The sequence below is a fragment of the Phascolarctos cinereus genome, unplaced genomic scaffold (genome assembly GCF_003287225.1).
Source record: "Phascolarctos cinereus isolate Bilbo 61053 unplaced genomic scaffold, phaCin_HiC Scaffold_1;HRSCAF=81, whole genome shotgun sequence".
Lineage (NCBI taxonomy): Eukaryota > Metazoa > Chordata > Mammalia > Diprotodontia > Phascolarctidae > Phascolarctos > Phascolarctos cinereus.
In genome coordinates this window covers 113,436,286-113,450,404 of record NW_027555514.1, presented here as the reverse complement: position 1 = coordinate 113,450,404, position 14,119 = coordinate 113,436,286, and the positions used below count along the sequence as shown (strand labels likewise).

Here is a 14,119-nt window from a genome sequence, read left to right as displayed (position 1 = left end):
ATCCCTTCCAGGACAGTAGAAAAGTGGTCAGTGGGAAGAATCAGTTTTTAGATCCTCTATAAACATTAATCTAACTGTTGGTCCTCTAAATGGGAGAGCCTTATCCAGTTACCAACTTGTTGACCTACTACTGGAGGAAGTGAATCATCAATATTGACATTTGCACTATAAAGGAAAGCAGGAGATTTCAGGAAGTTACAACTGAATGGAAGAATGGCTCACAGGTTTTTCTTGGAGAGGCAAATGAAGGTATTGGTGAAGTTGGTTATGTTGTTTGTCCAAAGGCAACAAGAAGCATCATTTTATGGAGCCCTTGCTTACTTCACATTTCAGTCCTCATAATGAGCATGAGCAAAAAGACAAACATGAAGATAAATTTAGCTTATTTGCCCATAGGATGAAGAAAGTTCAATGTCAGAGTTCTGTCATATCAGCTAGAGACAGATCTCAGAAATTAAAAATGGACTCTGAAAGTGTTGTCAAAAGAAGCAGAATATATGGTAAATAAATCACTAGATCTGAAGTAAAAAGACCTGGGTTTAAATCCCAGCTCTCCTATGTACTACCCTTGTGACCTTGGACAAGTCTCTTCATTTCTCTGGGCCTCAGTTTCTTCACCTATAAAATGGGGGGGGGTTGAACTCGATCATTCAATTTTTAAAAATATTTCTTTTTTCTTTTTTTTTCTTTAGGCAATTGGGGTTAAGTGACTTGCCCAGGGTCACAAAGCTAGTAAGTGTCAAGTGTTTGGTCTGAGGTCAAATTTGAACTCAGGTCCTCCTGACTTCAGGGCCACTGCTCTTTCCACTGCGCCACCTAGCTGCCCCCTAAAAAGCTATTTATTAAGGGCCTACTATGTGCCAAAAAACTGTTCTAGGCACTGGGAATCAGAAACAAAACAAAACAAAAACCAGAACCTGCTCTCAAGGCGCTAACAATTCAATTAGGGGAAACAATATATATAAATACAAGTTAATATTTTTGATAGGGGAGGCACTGAGAAGTAGAGGGATCTGGACAGGTCCATGGAGAAGGTTGTGTCTAAGCTAATCTTTGAAAGAAATTCAGGATTCCATGAGGTAGAGGTGAGGACAGAATACAAAGGAATGGATACAGGAGACAGAAAAATGCTAAGGTCCCTTCCTGCTCAAAATATGTGATCCAATGACTTTTTGTTACAGAATATGAGGAGGGAGAGAAATTCTACAAAGAACTGGGCAATCAAGAAACTCCAAATAAAATTATCATGTATTTTTATACTCCATGATTTGAATGTAAAGATAGGCATAGAGGAGTATATTGAAAAATATACTAGAAAATATGGCTCAGCTTCAAGAAACAAAATAGGTTAAAAGCTTATAAACTGGACAAAACAATTTAGACCCATATATCATTAATTCTTTTTTCAAGAAGAGTTGGGAGGTGCTAGATATGGCAAACTCTGAATAACCTCACAAAATATGAAGTTGGTAGTATCTTGAAAGACAGGAAATGATTGGTTATTGATGTGGGATTCATTTCTGATATAGCTGCTTATGTAGCTATCAAATTGTGCAAAGAACAAAATCAGCACCACATTAGAAAGAAGAAAAAAATATAATCAAAACAGCTCCAAATTAGCCAATTTAAACCAGGTATTGAGAATGGAAGATGGATAAAGGAACAGCATCAACCCAAAGAAGTCACCACAATGAGGAGGCCAAAAGATACTGGAAACTGGATCAGCCAGCCAACACTTCATCTCTTTGCCAAGCAGTGAGGTGTAACAACCCAAGGCAATACCAATTTAAAATATAAAATCAATTGTGAAATCTTACACATGAGGATAGAAGACAATTATGAGATTAGAAACAGTATCACTTCATAAAATACCTAGAAGTGGTCAAAAGAAAAGGAAATTTAGAGAAAGCTTGATGTGAGACCCAGTTAAGGCAGATCATCCAAACAGCTTTTGAAGATGAAAGTCTAAGGAGAGTTGAAAACAGATAAGAAATGGAAACAATCTGTAAAGTTGTCTACAATGAACTGTTTTTTCCATCAGTGATGGTGAAACTGTTACACTTGAACTCTAACATCACAGTCCCCACTGTGCTACATAAAAAAGTAGAAATAGCACTAAAAGGAATTGGAAGAGAAGTTGGGCCGAGACAAGTATACACAAAGAAGATACATTATGGAGACCTCACACATTGAAAGGTACTGAAGGATCAGTTATTAAAATATCTGAAAGAAGAGAAAAGACTAAATGGTTAGGAAAAGTCACAGGTATTATGACTACCAAAAAAAAAAGCAATTGTGAGGATAGCCCTATGCCATGCCTACTTCCTTATCTCTACAAAATGGTTATAAAAATAATTTATATACATTGAGGAGCTTTTGTTTTTCAGACATTTCAGTTATGTCTAATTCTTCATGACCCCATTTGGGGTTTTCTTTGCAAAGATATTGCACTGATTTGCCATTTCCTTCTCCAGCTCGTTTTACAGATGAGGAAACTGAGGCAAACAGGGTTAAGTGACTTGCCCAGGGTCAAACAGCTAGTAAGTGTCTGAGGCCAGATTTGAACTCAGGAAAAGGAGTTTTCCTGACTACAGGTCCATCTTTGATGAAAATATGAGAAGGAAACGAGCAAGTTTTCACTAATAATGTTCTATAGTAGATCATATTATTCAATTGACTGGACTATGTAAAGAATGTAAGACTATAATTTGTCAGTAAAGCAAAATGCTACCTCACAGATTCTCCTCCAAGTTGTCTCCTATACATATGTAAAGATCATACCAGATTCATTTATAGACAAAACAAAGATAACTTTTTTGAGGATTCCCTGAATGGCCATACCAAGCAAGGAATAAAATAAAGAAACATATGTCTACCATAAGTGTTTGCCACAGGCATGGACAACTTAAAACTCAGATTCCAAATGGAAGAAGAATTTGGTAAAAATGGTATAGAACGTTGTACAGATTGCATCAAGAATTTCGTGGAGCCTCTGAAATGAGATCTATAAATACTCAGAAGCATTTGTCCTAAAAATCTTGGTTCTTCTTACCAAGTAGGTTAAGAATACTATTACCCAGACTACTATATGTAGTTGGAAGGATAGCCCATAGTACTGGTCTTTCAGTATATAGGTACTGGATATTTACTGTATATGGACGATGATCTAGTCCCAGAATTTAACAGGAAGATGAGAATAAGCTGGACTGCATTTGGGAAATTGTGCAGTGTTTTCAACAATGCCAAACTTCTCCTTGAAACAAAACCCCATCCTTTTAACATAATTATCCTTACAGAGCTATTATATGTCTGGAAATCATGGAATAGCTCAGTCTCTGAGTAATCAAAATGGTGGATCACTCAATGGAAAGAAATGCAGTGGGCATAAACAAGATACAGCATTTTGGCAACAAAGAAACCATAAACAAGACATATAACTAGAAAAAGAGGTGATTCAATCAATAAATTAATAAGTATTTATTAAGTGCTTGGTACATACCAGACACTGTGCTAAGCTATAGAAGTTATAGAAGATCAGCCTGCATACAGCACTAACTATATACTTTAAAGAGATGTAGAAGAAGTTCCCTAACCTGTTGAGTGAGGGAGTTACAGGAATACATGGACAAGGGTTGCTAAGGAGAGGAAGATATGGATGGGTTTTGTTCTATACCACTGGAGGGAATACTCACATCAATGAGATCATTGAAAGTATCCATGAAAAATAAGAAGCATTGTTATTTAACTCTGTACAGCACCATGCTAGGCACTTATTAATTTTTTACTGATTTAACTCCAGGCATATTCCATCATATTAATATACTTTCCATTTAAATTTCAGAATCAAGGTAGCTTAATTAGGAGTTTATCTGAAGCAATGCAAAATGTGAAAAAAACAACCTAGTTTTGGCTCTGCTGAGACCAATTTGTATTAGTCACTTCACCTTCTGTGGGACTCAGTTTCAGTCCATTTAAGTCTACCATTTCACTCCTTTCTATGCCTCAGTTTCTTTTATGCACTACTTGTAAAATGGCAATGACATTATTTACATTGTAAGAATGTCACTGGTATGAACTGGGTAATATAAAATGGCCATTGATGTCTTCTGTGAAGAACAGGTGCGTTATCATTTCATTTTTTCTTTTCAATCTTGTTAAATGGAAATGAAACTAAAACTCCATTTTAAATAAAGCCTAATGTGTTGGTGATTGCTAACTTGAATGAAGTGAAATATTTTCACAATCATCAGCTAAAAACCACAGGGTCTATATAGCTTAGCCAATAGGTGTACAAGCAAGAAATACAGTATTAACTTATAACATCTGCTATTGTTATTCATCTTTTCTGTGTACTGCAATCACAAATTGCAGCTAGCCAAGGGATTCTGTTCTGTTCCAATGTACATTTGAAAGGACAATACCCTAGTGTGAGTACAGTTCTGAACAGAGGCTAAAATTGAACAGAGTCCATATAAGGGGTTGGCTCCAATATGAGGGTACATCTCAAGGCTATTCCAAGCCCTCATTGTCATCCCAGGGTCCTGGACCAGGATTGACCATTATCTTCTTTTGTTCATATCAAATTACTTTCCCACCACCACCAGATCAGCGTCATTCACTCTTTCATTCAGCATTCAATAAATATTAAGTACCTACTATGTGCATTGCACTAGAGAAGATGCAAAGATAAATAAACCCCCCAAACCAGAGCTTTCATACTTCCCCACTAGCTAGCAGGAGTGGTGGTGGGGAACCCTCTGGTGTACCCAAGAGTAGGGAGTGGAGATAAACCAGCAGGCATGAAAGAGGACAGCAGGTGGCGGTAGAATGACTGTTCCCTAAAAGGACGGCACCTGTGGTGACCACCTCCCTGACTGTACTCTTGCTGGGCCTGGCTGTCTCTGGTACACTTTATTGAATCTAGGTGTTCTAAATAAAGTCTTCATCCATATGCTCATGAATGGTTCTACATAACCACAACGAATCAGAGAAGAACCCAAATACTTGGCCCATCCAGTGCCCATGGGGCTTTCTTTATAGCAGAACCATAGAATGAGAAGACCTTAAGTAGCATGGCCTGGGTGCTAACTGGTCACCTATCTCTCTTCATTTTCCATTATAACTAGGGGGGAAAAGCACTGAAAGTCAGGACACCTGATTTTACTCCTGACTTACTGTGTGATGTTGGGTAATTTGCTTAACTGCTAAATGTCTCACTTCCTCAAAAGGTGTTGAGAGGATTTACAGCAACTGGACTCCATTCCCTCCACCTACCCCCAAGCTCAAGAGAGCCCTATATTTCCTCTTATGTGTAGAGAAAAGAACCCTCTTTGACCTTTCAGTTAAAAAAAAAAACCTCTTACTTTTTGGTCTAGACATAGCGTTATACTTGAGGGGAGGACATTCTGACCATTAGCCAGCAGAATGCTAAAATGTCTTGACTATGGGGAGAGGAAGGATAATTGTAGTTGACCTCAAGGTGAGGGCTGTGGGGTTGTGCAGAATCATAGTTATGGTTAAGACTGATCATACCTCCCATTAGATGTAGTTGGATGGGTAACCCATAGACCTGGTACTTCAGTATGTCTCTGTGGGACGGACATTACATATGGAAAATGAACTAGTTCCAGAATTTAACAGGAAGAAAACAATAGTACTTATGTTAGTGCTTATGTGATTATCTGTGAGAGGCTAAAGACCTAATTTCCCAAAAATATATCACCTCCTCCCTGACCCACTCCATCCAGGCCCAGCAGCCTGCTTCACATTTCCAACATTAGAGTTATTCTTTTGGGGTAAGACATTATTTCCAGAAGGCTGCTATAATAACATACATATTACTAGGCAGCCGTGACACAGTGGATAGAGCCCTGGGCCTGGAGTCAGGAAGACCTGAGTTCAAATCCCAGTGTCAGATACTTACTAGCTGTATTACCCTGGGCAAATCACTTAACTTCTATCTGCCTCACTTTGCTCAATTGCAAAATTGTTTGTTTTTTTAATTGTAAAGTGGGGATAGTAATACCTTTCAGGGTTGCTGTGAGGATCAAATGAGATAATTTTTGTGAAGCAGTAAGCATAGTGCTTGGCACATATATAAATGCTAGTTATTATCATTATCTACTTCAGCCTCTTCATTTTACAGATGAAGAAGCTGGGTCCAAGTGAGGTTAAGGACTTGTCCAAGGTCATAAAGGCAGTAAAGTGACACATGAGCTAACTGACTGCTAACAGAAGGCATAACCTTGACAGAAGAACCTACAAAGGCTGCAGAACCTAAGAAAGGCATAGCCAGTGTGTGGTTCCATATTAAAGGATCCTGAGAGGCTAAATGCTTATTGATTGATTGACCGACTGTGGAATGGGGGTGGGTGACATGAGACTAAGGGACTAAGAGGAATGTAGGGTCACTGGAAGGAACAAATGAAGGAAAGAGTTCAGTAAGTAATGAAGGCCTGCCTTTCCTATTTCATAATTTTACCATGTACAGCCTAGGATGTTGGACTTCAGAAACATCACATACCATATCTCCTCTTAATTTGGTCATATGGCAGTACTCCGAGCTTGTGGTCCCAGAGGGCAGTGAGAAAACAAAAAGGTCCTAAGTATATTCTCATATGCCTCTTCTTCATTCCTGGGAGGGAGATAATAGGAGTTCATCGCTATTATCTGTAGTGAACATTAGGAAAAGTCCTAAAATAGATGCTAAATGTTATCATTATGACATACTTAAAAATAAGTCTCAGATTTGTCTTAAGCTATTTATGATTACATTCATTAAGGCCATCCCTCATGCCCTCCTCATCTACACCAACCATAATACTTCCCTTTCTTCAAGGCTAGGCTCAGATATGACTTCCTCTAATTTGATTCAATTATTTGACAATCATTTAGTAAACTTCTATGATGTTTAAGGTGCTATTCGAGGAGCCAAGGGTACAAAGACAAAAAATGAAACAGCCCCTGCCCTCTGTGAAATCCTTCCTTGATTCCACTGGCAGAAAGTAGATCAAATTTTCCCAGATCTCACAGAATCACCCAAGAGTTGGAAGCCATCTTGTCTGACTCAGATCTGAAAAAGAATTCCCTCAGCAATCCCCAGTGACAAGAGGATCTCCATTCTTTGTTTGAAAACCTCTAACGGGAGGGAACCCAAAGCCCCCTAAAGCAGCCCATTCTGTTGTTACAATTGTGTCTGACTCTTCATGACCCTATTTGGGGTTCTCTTGGCAAACATACTGGAATGGTTTGCCATTTCCTTCTCCAACTCATTTTATAGATGAGGAAATTGAGGCAAACAGGTTAAGTGACTTGCCCAGGGTCAAACAGCTAGTAAGTGTCTGAGGCCAGATTTGAATTTAGGAAGATGTGCCTTCCTGACTCCAGGCTCAGTGCTCTATACACTGTGTCCCCTAGCTGTTCTGAGGCAGCCCATTCTACCTACCTTTACCTAGCTGTTATGGTAAGGGAGCTTTTCCTTCAATTAGTCCTGACTCATTCCAATTTCCACCCACTGCCCCCAATCCTTTCAACTAGGACTACACAAAACAACTCCAATCATGCCTATGTGATTATTCTTCAAATTTGTGATGATGGCTGTTATATCCCTCTGAAATCTTTTAAAATCTCCAGTTTCTTCAGCTGATCCACATATAGAATGCTCTTGAAGAGAGCCCCTTTTCTAAAATGTGGGGTGCAGAACGGAACACAAGACTCCAGATGTAGGCTACCCATGGCCAAGGAGAATAATTCCTCTCACCTCCATTGTTCTGAAGGCTGAGCCTCTCAAGGCAGCCTAAGATCACATTCACTTTTTTTGTTGCCACTGTGGACTCATACTGAGCTTGTGGTCCTCTAAAATCCCCAAATCTTTTTCAGATAAACTTCTAGCTGGTCACACCAACCCCATTTTGAACATCCTTTAGCCCTAAACACTCTACCTTGTCTTTTATTTATCTGTATACCTGTCAAATCCCCTCTGGCCTCTTTTAGGATAGGAACTGTTTTTCATCCTTCGCTCCCTGGTTCCTAGCACACAGTCTCTTGCATGTAGTAGATACTTTATATTGTCATTTTTCAGTCATGTCTGACTCTTTATGATGCCATTTGGGTTGGTTGGTTTTTTTTTTTTGGCAGAGATTCTAGAGTTGTTTACTACTTCTTTCTCCAATTCATTTCACAGATGAGGAAACTGAGGTAAATAGGGTTAAGTGACTTGCCCAGGGTTACACAGCTAGTGTCTGAGACAGCATTTGAACTCTTGTCTTCCTAACTCCAGGTCTGGTGCTCTATCCACTGCACCACCTAGTAGCCCAGATACTTAATAAACTTTACAAAAATCAATTCTAATCCACGAGCATTTAATAAGCATCTATGATGTTCTTAGCACTGTGTGAAGACTTAAAGATTACCTATACATGGTCCAGAAAATTTATCCATGTTAGTCAGCTGTAAAAGTCCCTTGTATGCTCTGATTAAAGCTTTAATGAATGAATGAGTGAATGAATAAATGAACCAATTTGGCATGTCCTATATAGCCTCAGGAAGATGAACAGTTAGCATAGGAGTATTTCTCATCTGTCCCATTTAGGTTTCTTCTCCAGTCTTCAAAACTCTAGGCTCCTGGGGCTGTGTTTGTGGGTCACCCAAATATATCTTATGGTCTTGGCATTGTCTACCGTTGGATTCACAGTCCACCCCATACTTGAGACACTGAGGCAGACCAATGGGAGAGACAGGGTAAGTTAGTGGTTTGAGTGTTTTAAATTGTTTTATGACTGATTAGTTTGGAAACTTATTATATGACCAGTGGGATAATTTTTTTTAAAGAAGCACCAGCTATCACTATGCAGCTAGATGGCACTGTGGATGGAGTACTGGATATGAAGTTAAGAAGACCTTAGTTAAAATCCTGCCTCAGACATTCATTAGCTGTGTGACCCTGGGCAAGTCACTTCTCTCTGTGCCTCAGTTTCCTCATCTGTAAAAAATGCAGATAATAAGAGCACCTGCCTGCCAGGGCTGTTGTGAGGATCAGATGAGCTAACATATGTAAAGTGCTTTGCAAACCTTAAATCAGAACATAAATGCTAGCTATTACTATTATGCATGCAAACTCAAAAACGTGAGACAACAGCACAATGAAGGCATGGATTGTCTCCTATCCTTGCTGGAGGCTTTACTTGGAGGCAATTTCCTGTGTGGCCTGTCTGGAAACTATATAGACACAAGAGTCCTCAAAAGTTCCTCTCAAGGAATGTCTCAATAATACCACTTAGTATATTCTTTTTATTATATTAGGACCGAGTCCATGTTGTCTCCAATTTTGAAACTATTTCTAACTAAAATTTAAGTAGAAAAAAGGTAGTCTCCAGAAGGCCAAATAGAGAGACTTCACATGATTCTGTGACATGTGGGGTCATATACACTAAATGCTAGTTTAGTGGCAACAATCTGGCCTTGGATTTAAGACCTCATGGTTTGAGTCTCAGCTCTGAAACTGCCTAACTGAGCCACCCCAAGCAAGAACTTAACCTTTCTGAATCTTAAGAGTTCACTAGACTGTGATCTCCTTGAGGAAAGGGACTATTTTTTACCTTTCTTTGTTTCCCCAGCATTTAGCACAGTGCCTGGTGTATTGCTATTGTTCAGCAGTTTAGCTGTGTCTGACTCTCCTAGACCCCATGGACCATATCATTCCAATACCATGCACGAGATTTTCTTTGGCAAAGATATTGGAGTAGTTTTGTCATTTCTTTCTCCAGTGGATTAAGGCAAACATAGGTTAAGTGACTTACCCAGGATCACACAGTTAGTAAGTGTCTGAGATGGCATTTGAACTCAAGTCTTCCTGACTCCAGGCCCAGGACTCTATATGACCCACCTAGCTGCCTGGCACATAGTAAGTGCTTTGACTGACTCAGTTTATACATAGATATTGACATGCAAAATTGGGACACCTTGAACTTTTTGTACCACCTCCCTCACAGTGAAAATGCTTTGTAATCCTTAAAGCCTTATACAATCCTGAATTATTAATACATTTGTGCAGTGCATAGGGCACTGGACCTGAAGTCAGGAAGAATGGGGTTCAAATCTGGCCTCAGACACTTACTAGCTGTGGGACTCTGGGCAAGTCAACCTCTCTGCTTCAGTTTTTTCAACTGTGAAAGAGGGGTAATGATGGCACTGACTTCCCAGGTTGTTGTGAGGATCCAATGAGATAGTATTTATGAAGTGCCTTGCAAATGAGTGCTAGAATGGTGATGATTTCTTGCTGGTAATAGATGATCAAACTGAGAATTTTAATGACCCTTCATGTCAGTTAATTTGCTGTGTGCAACTACATACCTATCGTGTTCTGAGAAGTAAATGAGATCATATTTGTAAAGCACTTTGAAAGTACTTGGCACATAGTAGGTGCTTAATAAATGAGTCTTTCCTTCCTTCTTACACAGGGCCAAATCCTGACATGAATTCTGCTCTTGCCAGTATATTGTAGGCAGCTCACCACATGTAAAAAGCTCAGTTGATAAGAAATAGGAAAATCCTCATATTTTTCCCTATAAAAAAATAAACAAACTCTTAGATTGTTTTTCCCCCAGAATATCAGAAATGGAAGGAACCTCAGTGATGATTTAGTACAATCCCCTTTTATTTAATTTCAAGGGGAAAAAAGACTTGTAAAATAGCTCCTGCAAGACCAGATTTCCCAGAAAACCACAGATAATACAATAATGGCATTCTGAAAGTTAGAATATTCATTAGAATACAAAACTCATACACACACACACAAAAGGTTGCCACTCTTTCCCAATCTAGGCAGAGAGAAATGTCTATGAATAACACAGTCACATTTCACAAAGGGGCTATATTTACTTAAAGCGTCAAAAAATAAAATGAGCACCAAAAAATAAAAAAGTCTTCAACCGAACCCCATGAGTTAAACCTTTGAAACCAGAAATCATTGTGTTTTATCACTTTGCATTAACATAGATTATAAAAGTTCTTGGTGTTAAAGAAACAGAACCACAGAATTCAAGCAAGCTTTGTCAATTATACTGTGAAACGTCCTACACTGTGTCACTCTTTATATCCATTATCCCATATACTGGTAAAAACTGCTTAAAGAAGGACTACCCTTTCACTTAGTTTCAAACAGAACACTTTAGAAACAAATATCAATTTGCTGCAATATACAAACACAATTTTAGGAGCTAACAAAACACCTTTGTAAACCCAAATATAACAAATAGGGTTATACTTTTAGGCAACTTTTTGATTATACTCAGGAGGAGCACCCTTGTACTCACTGGCATTAAAAAAAGCAGAAGGATTCTTTGCTAAGTATTTTAAGAAATCGTGCAGATAGCTGAACAACGAAGCCAGACTCTTCTCATCGAAAGGCGAATGGGCCAGCATCGCTCCAATGCGAACAAATAATCTCAGCAGATGTGGAGCTCCGTAGAGTTGAGACATGGGAACGTCTGGGTGACTGGCGAGGATCTCAGCATACTGCGGCCTTTCGAACTCGTAGAGGAGCTGGGTGCCCAACAGGACGTTGAAGTGGGCTCGGATCCCAGCTACCATTTCCTCGGCAGCGTACTCCGTGTTATCCCCCTCACCTCGTGCTTTCTTGTACGTGACATACTCCTCCAGGATGGAGTCCACGTTCTTCTGGGCTGGAAGGGAGAACAGCTGCCTTTGCTTGGTGACCAGGTCCCAGTCCTGCACCAGCAGCGGCTTTAGCTCCACGGGGATCTGGACTTGGGCCTCGGCGCGGGTGGCGGACGTCCCTGCGTCTTTGGCACAGGGGTGGCGTCGGGTTCTTCTTCTCTGGTGCGGCTGGGGGGCCCCCCTGGCCGTGCTGGTGCTGGCACCGCCATTGCTCCCTTCTCCCGTGCCCGTTTTCTGCTTGCTCTTCCTGGTCTGGCGCCCTGGGGCCTCCCAGGTGGCCGTGGCCGTGGAGGTGGAGGGCGTGATGCGAAAGTTCTGGAAGAGCGTCTCCACGTTCTGCTGCTGCAGCAGCTGTAGGGAGGTCGCCGCCGCCGCCGCGCTGCCCTTGCGTCCCTGGGCAGCCCCTCGCGCCCGCTGCTCCTGGTTGGCCTTCTGAAGGTCGCGCTGCTTCTGCAGGTTGGCCTCGGAGTACTTGAGGACGCGGTTCTCTGGGACCCACTCGTCCCAGTTCTTGTTCCAGCCGCTGTAGTGGATCAGGTAGCGCACCTGCTTGTCCTCCGTGGCCACTTGCAGGCACTTGGCCTCGTAGAGAAGCGGCCCATGGAAGCACAGCAGGCGCTCACCAGCCTGGAACTCGGGCTTCGGGGCCTGCTTGGGCGCCATGGCGGGGCCTCGGTGGTCTCACGCCTCCCACAACACACAGGAGCAGGCAGTGGCCCTCGGGGCTGCAGCTGCTGTCACGGTTCTAGGGAGTAAGAAGTTATTACTCGTTTTCCTACAAGAATCTTAGAAAACTCTGCTCAGTAATTTCTTGTCCTTCTACCCAATTCTGTTCTGCCTGTTCGTAAAAAACAAAAACAAACAAAAAACACGGCCAAGTGTTCATGCCCGGAGAAGATCAGAAGATCATGTATTTAGAGGTGGAAGGGGCCTTAGAGGTCATCTAATCTACTTTACAGATGAGGAAACTAAGACCCAGGCTCTATAACCTTACTCAAGGTAGTAAATAGCTAACTCCAAATCCAACATTCCTTTTGCTTTACTATGCTAACTTTTGGACAAAGAACAGCCAGGATCTCACTGCTTATTTAAAAAAAAAACACAAAAAACGCTTTTAATTATATCATTGTAATATTTTCCCTCTGTTTTTAGATATTTCATTTTTTGACCCTGAGCAGCCACAATTTGGCCCTGATTTTTTTTCTAAGTCAGCAATCTGTACTCTAGGGATTTGGGCTTTTTATTAATAGGAGTTGTTGACTGGCACTAATGTAGCAATTTTTAAAGTCCTTGTTTCAACTTCTCTAAAATAAAAACGACATGATACAAAGCTTTAAAAATAAACAGGTTAAATACAATGTATGTGGGAAAAGAGAACAGAGAAAGAAATTTCCAACCGATGAGATCATAGATACAGCCAAATATCTAAGTCACATAGATTCTGCCATGCCTATCCAAGGAATTGAGTTTTTCCTGCAAAGACCTTCACCTGAGAGGTCCTAATCTCACGGAAAGAACTGGACTGTTGTCCTGGCTCTGTTACTAATGAGCTACATGGCCTTGGACAAACCATTTCTCAGAGCTCAGTTTCTTTACTTCTGGAATGAGGGCATTGGACTAGATGACCTCGCAGAGCCTCTCAGATCTAATTGTCTATGAGTGTTACCATCAGGCTTTTACCTCTTTTTTTCCCCAGTGAAATTCAACAAACATTTAACCAGTGCCTGCTATATTTAAGGTACTTGGGACACATTTCAAAAAAAAATGATGGTCCCTTCCCTCGTATTTTCAAATAGAAAAGGTAAAGTATGTTCACAAATGAATATGATACATATGGAAATCCAGATCAAGTGCTTTAGGAAAATTTAGAGGGAGAGGTCACTTTCAGCTGAAGGGATCAGACAAGGTTTCTTGGAGGAGGGGTCCTCTGTTGAGCCTGGAATAAAGAAGAGAAATTTAACTGGGGAAGGTGAGGAAAGAGGAGGCATTCTGGGTGTAGAAGGATGACCTTTGAATGCAAGTCAAGCTAAGTCAACAAGTGTTTATTGAGCACTTACTATGTATGCTTCGGGTACCATACTAAGAGCTGGGGATACAAAGAAAGACAAAAATAGTCCCTACCTTCAAGGAGTTCATATCTACCAGGGAAGACAGCATGGAAACCACTATGTACAAACAAGATATAGAGGTAGCTCAGAGGGAAGGCACTAACATTAAGGGGGAGCAGAAAAGGCTTCTTGCAGGAAGTGGGATTTTAGGTGAGGCTTCAAAGTCAGGGAGTCAGGAAGCACAGGTGAGGAGGATGTACATTCTAGGTGTGGGGTACAGTCAGTGAAACTGTATGGAGTCGGGGAGTGGAGTGTTTTATGCAAGGAACAGTAAGCGGCCAATGTTGCTAGATCATGGCATAAGTGGAGGAAGGAAGAGAGGGATAAAGGAAGAA

General features: G+C 40.7%; 1 pseudogene; it reads right to left on the bottom strand.

The window, feature by feature from the left end:
• Positions 1–10,696: 10,696 nt before the first annotated feature.
• Positions 10,697–12,713, bottom strand: LOC110219233 (mortality factor 4-like protein 1 pseudogene; annotated as a pseudogene).
• Positions 12,714–14,119: the final 1,406 nt, after the last annotated feature.